The 7,481-nt window shown below is 37.5% G+C and overlaps 1 long non-coding RNA gene across 1 annotated transcript; it reads right to left on the bottom strand.

Annotated features, from left to right (window-relative positions):
* Window positions 1–848: 848 nt before the first annotated feature.
* Window positions 849–2,918, bottom strand: LOC139197307 (uncharacterized). The gene is made up of 2 exons (XR_011582586.1): window positions 1,786–2,918; window positions 849–1,169 (listed from the first exon to the last, which is right to left on the bottom strand). It is a non-coding gene; the product is annotated as an uncharacterized lncRNA (long non-coding RNA).
* Between the last annotated feature and the right edge of the window lie 4,563 nt (window positions 2,919–7,481).

Genomic DNA, 7,481 nt, shown 5'->3' with positions numbered 1-7,481 from the left:
GTGAGTATGAGGAACTAAACCCCTCTTAGCTAGGGGGAATTCGAAACCATGTTCATGCTTGCAATATGATTTGATTACCTTCAGTTGTGATTTCATAAGTTGTGAATTCAATTTGTTTAACTGCTTGATTGATAACTTATTCGTGTATGTTTATTAAGAGTGCACACTTAGTTTGCATGCATGAATATGATGCTAGAGTATAAGGGAGTTTCACCTAATAGTTACAAACTTATATTCACAAGTAGTGGAGGTCGCTTATAAACGATCGCATTAAATAAATTCTTGGCACGAGTTTCATGCTCATCATAGTAACGAATGCCTCGTCAATACTTATAGTTTTCATAATGCTTAATGATCTTTGATTGTATCTTTATTGTGTTGTTCTCGTAAAGAACTTTTGAAGAATGCTTGAATTGTTGTATGCGTTTTCCCATCCAATTCAATAACTTAAGGAGAACTTGAAGGTTAATTTAAGCGAACTTAATTAACCTGGGGTGTTGAGTTTCATGATTGATAGAAAGAACAACTAAAAATTGGTTTATGTGCAAGTGTGTCATGTGTGGAGAAGAACCCTCACTAGTAGAAAAAAGCTCATCTTTCAGGATCGATGCCCGTGGTAGATTGTAATCCACCACGAACACTGTGCCCGTTAGTAATCTGGATGTGATAGAAAGTCACAGATTCTACCACGGATTATGCTCGTTGTCAATTGTAATATAACCACAGATTATGCTCGTTGTAGATTAAGATCTAACACCACGTGCACTATAACCGTTGTGGATTACAAATTGGCCACGGCTAATGCCCGTTATAAAAAAATTTCTAAAAAAAATAAAATAATAATAAACTATTTAAGAAATATAATATATATATATATATATATTTAATATTTATATACAAAATAATACATTTACTACAATATAATAATTACATAAAAGATCAAAGATTCAAATTACAAGCTGTACATTAAAGCAAAGAAAGAAAAAAAAGAACCACCGAGTTATACTAAGAAATATCAATTTATCCATGAAGTACCAAATAAACCTCCAATAACCAAGACATAGTTACTTGAACACTTCATTTTTCTTTGAACACCTCCAAACAAAGGACTTCGAGAGTGAAACACTGCCTCGAATGCTTGAGCTTCAGAAGTTGTTGCCTCCTTTGATCTGCATAGACATAAGTATATGGATGAAAAGAAAAACAAAATCTTGTACTGCTATGGGTGGAACTATACATTTGATCTCAATTTAAAAAATGAATAGATAAACACATGATTAGATCACGAATCTACTACAGCCACTACATACATTTCTGGAAATATATACTATATATTTCTTTGCTGCTCCGTTCTATCTCCCACCTGACCTAAGTCATTAGCTTCTTATCAATTGCTTACACATTCAGGTTATCTAGTGCACAAAAACCAAACATGATACATATTTACTCCATTAACTACCACTTATGACTTGTCTCTGTCGTTGTAATCAACCATTTCCAGACCGATAAATGGTGATTTAAGACGGGGAATTGTTCGTTCCCACAATGCAATTGATTGAACTCATAACTGGAAAGATAATCATCACAAAGCCGAGTAAAAACACAACCATATGATTTTATCCATGAAAAATCATATCAAAATTACCTTCATTTTTTAAGCATTAACTACCACAAATAAACCATTTATCATTTCCCATAATTTGTAATTGATTAAATTAAAAAAATGGAAGAATTGAAACATATTAAATTATAACAATAAAATAAAAAAAGATGAAGCTTAATTACCCCCAGTGAAAAGAGTCCCATCTGAAATCGTATTCTCCAAACCAGACACCGGCGAGATCTCATGCGCTCTAATTGGAGGAGAAGACGGAGATCCAGTAGATTGGGAATAATGAGACGCCCAAAAAATTAGAAAAAATAGGCTTCTAAAAGTGTATGCAAACAAGGCAAAGAAGAAGATGTAAGGGAGCCAGATTGCAAAGAGAGAAAATGGGTTTGGGGTCGGAGAAGAAGAATAAGAGAGATCGAGCAAGGGGCAGGGAGTTTAGCAGGCGTTGAAATTCTGGGGAGGGGAGTCTTGCAGTAACTACCTAGTTGATGGGATGGGATAAACCGATAAATGAATTATAACTTCTTTATATTTTGAGAAGTTTTCGAGAGTGTTGTGAAATTTTCAAATTTTACAAATGTTTGAAATTTGGTAAAATTCTTGTGTCCCGCCTCCTAAAAAAATTTTAGTTAAGCATGTATGATTCTACCATAGATTATGTCCGTGGTAAACAACAAAAAGGCTTTGTGGATATTAACAATATTGACCACGAGCATTGTCTGTGATGGCATGGTATATTTACAATGCGCAAATTTGCGCATGATTATTTGCAGCTATTTCACAACGAGCTATAATTTGCTCGTGATAAAAATTGTTATTTACTACGTGCTTATTATGCCCGTGGTAAAATGGTACTTTTGATAACAAGCTCATAAAGTCCGTGGTTATATTGTCGTGGTAGATGAGCTGTTTTGTTCTAGTGCCTCTAGCTAGTCCATCATCCATAGTTTACCCAAATTCGTCCAAAATCTGCTTTAGTTTACAATCTGTTTGTTTTGTTTTCAAATTCGTCAAAATCAAATCCCATTTTACTTTAAAGTGTTTTATTAGTCAAAATCTGTTTTGATTTGTGTTTTTAAGTGTCTTGAGTCAAGTTAGAACCTAATTTCGTCCAAAACCATCCCTGGAGTCAGTTTAGAGTCTAATTCATTGTTTTAAGCAATTTTGAGTCTTTTAAACTAGTTTTGAGTTCTTTGAGTTTGTTTTGAATTCTTTGAGTCTAGTTTAGTGTTTTTAACTTTGTTTATATATTTTTAAGTCAGTTTAGAGGTTATTAGCAAGCCCTCCTAATCCCCAGTCTAGAACGATCCCTACTTATACTTATACTACAATTGTCAAAAGAGGGTTAAATTTGTGTGTTAAGTTAATTTGCGCATCAAATTTTTGGCGCCGTTGCCAGGGATTAGCAACTTTGCTAATCCCCTGTTGTTTCTTTTTCATGTCTTTTGTTTTAGTTACTGACTTTGTTTCTATTTGTGTCTTTTATTTTTACTTATGATATTTGATTTAGTTTTGTTTCCTTGATTTCAAGTACTAGAGAAGTAAGACATGGATTTTGCTACCATTCAAGCTCAATTGGCGAAACTTACTTCTCAATTGTCACAATATGCCGAAAGGACCACAATACAAAGTGTCCCTACAAATGGTGTGTCCTATGGGCAAGGATATCCAACTCATCAATGTTCTCAATTCACTGCGAATGAAGATGCTTGGGGTTATCAAGGCCATAGCCAATCATGGGACAACATGTTTTCCAACGCTTACAATTCGGATTAGAGAGATTATTCAGATTACATGTGGGGAGAACCTCAACAATTCCAACAAGATGGGTATTGGCAGCAAGAAGAGGAATTATATTCAAGACCTATGCAGCCACCACAACAATCTGCCCAATTCAATTCAGGTATGTCTTTGGATAATGATATGTTTAATAAGTTACTTACCTCTTTGAACCAGGAAGTAGAAAATGGAAACAAAGAGATGCAAAATCAAGCCAAGAAGACGGGTGAATTGGAGAAGCAAATTGGGTAGATTATGGAGTTCATGGCACAAATTCAAGAGCAAAGTGAACTCTCCAACTCAACTATTGAAAATTTGAAGGAAGATTTTGAAATCCATGATGCTATCACTTTGGGAAGTGCTATGGAGGTTGGAGGTGAACCCAAGACATCTAAACCAAGCCAAAACATGGATGAACAACTGCTCCTCAAAGAAGAGGAGAATAACAAGGCCACGTCAAGGGAAGAACCACCCTTGCCGCAGCCTCATATGCCTTCTATGCCATCCACTACAACCAAGGTAAGCCTAAATTCAATTTGTCCTAACCCCGTTTCACCAAATGTCTTTATTCCTTGCAGGATCATGCAATCCAAGGAAGAAGCGGGTGAGAAAGGCATCTTCGAAACCTTTCCAAAGAATCAAGAGCAAGAAGTGGATGGGGAATGTCTAGAATTCATCAAATAAGATACACTTGAGACAAAAATTCCCAAAGAAGTTGGAGTTTATGACACGGGACAAGTCATAACTCTCAAAACACCAAATCTGGCCAAGTCCCATATCCCTGCAACCTTCAAAGATGTGGTGTTCGTAATTGAGTTTGTGTTGAAGCAAGCAAGTAAGCCATCTTCTCCAACTTCAATTTTATTATATACTAACTTGCTGATTTTGATGATTCAGGCACCTACACTAGAATTTAAACCATTGTCGGATCATGTCAAGTATCACCGTCCATTCAAGGATCAATTTGATGTTATGGGCCCTATCCAAGTTTAGAAGGAAGTTTCGTCCGGCTGGAAGACGTTAAAGCAAGCGCTTCTTGAGAAGCAACCCATGTATTCAAATAAGGAATTTTTTTAATTACTCCACAAGCAGTTTTGCGTTTCTAAAAACCTTCCCTTTTCTGCAGTTTTATTTTACCATGATTATCATTTTTATTTGTTGCTTGTTTAATTGTTTTTGGCGTTGGTTTATTTTTGAAACACTGACAGATATGCAAGGTATTTTTACATTCATTTTCATGAAAAAAAAGAACATTAAGCAGAAAAATACAAGAGGGAGCCTTCACAAAGGCTGTTTGGGAGAAGTCTCAGTAGTCGGAGGAGCCTCAGCAGTCGGTAGAGCCACAGAATGAGGAGGTATTGGAGGTTGATCATTTGGAGCTTCACTACACGGTACAGCCCCAAAAAATGAAGGCAAATGATGTTGGAACAAACCCACAAACCTCTGATGATCAAGTAAAATCTGACCATCAGATTCCTGCATCTGGTCAATTTTCCTCTTCATGTTTGTGGCATAGTTGTGTGCGAGCTTGTGCAATTATTTATTCTCATGCTTGAGCCCTCTAATCTCTTGTTTGAGACTCATCACTTCAGCCACCTACGATTCAACTTGACGGGTTCGAGCAAATAGGCGTTGGGCCATATTGGACACAGAACCGGCACACTGCACACTGAAAGCCAAATAATCCTTAACAGCCAACTCATCAGACCGTTTGGAAAGCAATCTGTTATCTTTAGGAGTGACAAGGTTCCGGGCCACCACCGCAGCAGTTATGTCATTCTTCATCATCGAATCCCCAACGGTAAGAGGACCAATAGGGGATATGAAGGATGAGCGCCATATGTTGTTTGGAGAAGGCAGGACTACCTCTTCACCAAGGTTCAAGTCAAAACGACGGTCGAAAGGGCTAGACATTTTCAGAGGTGTTAAAGAAAGAAGAGGTCAGACAAGTCAAGGTCGTAGAAGTGCAAGAAAGGAGTTTCTACAGGCAGAAATTCAAGTGTGCTTTGAATGTCTTGCGTACCTCTATAAAAATCAGCACTCGACGGGATTTCAGAGATGGAAGAGGCGAGCTCAAAAATAGAAAAGGCCAACTCAAAAATCGAAGAGGTGCTAGCTTTCTCAAAAGCTGGGCTTGCTCAGAAACCATGGGCCAATCTTCTTTTCCATATTTGTCCGCACTTGTCACATGCAACCTCTGCACTCGACGGGATTTCAGAGATTGAAGAGGCGAGCTTAGAACTCGAAGAGGCAAGCTCAGAAATCAGAGAAGCATCTGCTTTTCCAGACGTGTCAGCATTTGTCATATGCAGAGTCAGTTTTGTGGCAATCACGGGCAGTTTGTCGAAGCGCTGATTCCAGATATCGAAGAGGTACTTGCTTTTCCAGACGTGTCAGCGTTTGTCACATACACACTCAGCCTTGCGAAAATTATAGGCAATTTGTCGAAGATCTCTTGTGAAGTAGAAAACACGTGGAGTTTACTATTAAATCATCCAACGGTTGCTGACAAGGGTGAAAGAATAATACCTGTTATTAATTCCTGTAAATGTCACCCTTCACCCTTCATTGCAAGGCAAACATACATAACCCTTCTTCTTCTCCGAGAATGCCTTGCCAACAAACCCTCTCGAGTCACTCAGTGTTCCTTATTCCTTGGGGTACCTCTGCAAACAACTCATCCAAAGCAAAAGTATTTCATATCATGAAGGTTGAAAGCAAGAGTATCTCATATCATGCTTTCTCCCTATCCTTCTCCTTGTCGTTGTTTTGGGACAAGGAGAAAGAGAGCAATTAGCCAGCACTTGGTATCAATCTTCCGATCTGGAACCGACTGCCTGGAACCCCTTCCTGATTGCTTACCTAGCCTTGCTCTCGAGTACTCATCTTCATCATCTTATGCTTCCTCTTCGTCTACCACATCTTCCTGGGGAACAAATAAGGGAAGTGAAAATGATACCTCGAAGCATGTGGAGACAATATGCCAATTCATCCTCAGCTGGGGACAAGGAGAAAGAAAGCAAGAGGTGGGCACTTGGAAATATTGAAGAAAGAAACAGACCAACACCTCTACCTCGTGCCTACCTGCCGTGCAGAAGAAACAAGCAGAGAAGAATGTAGACTGCACAATCAAATCAACCCAGCAGAAGAAGTTTGATTTGAAACCAAGGAACTCTCGCTCAGAATTCCGAACCAGTTCGAGATCAAAGCTGTGGAAAGATAACAAGATCATATATCTCCAAAACCAGATTTGCGTTCTTAAACTCTACTCTGTCTGGTTTTTACTTTGCCATACTTGTCATGTTTATTCGTTGTTTGTTTGAGTTTATGCTTGAAACATTGAGGACAATGTTCGATTTAAGTGTGGGGGGTAACCAAGTTATTTTGCATGAAATTCGTGGGAGTTTATCACCCATTACTTCTAGTGTTGTTTCTTGCTATTTTTAAGTGTTTTTATGCTGTTTTGGAGTGTTTTAGTGTGTTTTGACATAAAAATCCGAAAATCTCATAAAAATTTGAAAATTTGTTTTGAAAAACCCAAAAAGAGTTATTTTTGTGTGTTTGTTTGTGTCTTAAGGTACTTTCCAACACAATGATGAGGATTTGGTTTTTAATTACATGACTGTTAAAGAGAGTTATAAACATGGATGAAAATTTTATTTACTCTTTGGTGTATGCTTGGTTGTGGTTATAATTTATGAATTCACATGCAATCATAAAGGAAAAATCAGTTTTTGTAACATGCTTGAAAGAAGGAACTCAAATGAACGCTACAACGTTGTGAGACTTGAGCCTAAACGTTTATTTAGAGAGTTAATAATCTGTGCATCATTGTTTTCTAAAGTCGTTGCATAATCTCATTATTCTTTGCTTGGTTGCTACTTAGAAGACGTTTCATCATTTAGTTCCAAATGCTAGAACTCATGCCTATTTCATTCAAAGCATGCTATTGATTTGCATAACACATATTCAAGATGAAGTTGTGTAGTGACCACCAAAGCCAAATTGCCATGCCCCTATTTCATTATGTGTTATAGTTTAACCCCATTGAGCCTTGTTAAGCCTATGTTCTTTGTTAACCCACACTATC

Source organism: Malus domestica, chromosome 01, assembly GCF_042453785.1.
Source record: "Malus domestica chromosome 01, GDT2T_hap1".
Classification (NCBI taxonomy): Eukaryota; Viridiplantae; Streptophyta; class Magnoliopsida; order Rosales; family Rosaceae; genus Malus; species Malus domestica.
The sequence above is the reverse complement of the archived record's forward strand: the minus strand, read 5'-3'. Positions and strand labels throughout refer to the sequence as shown.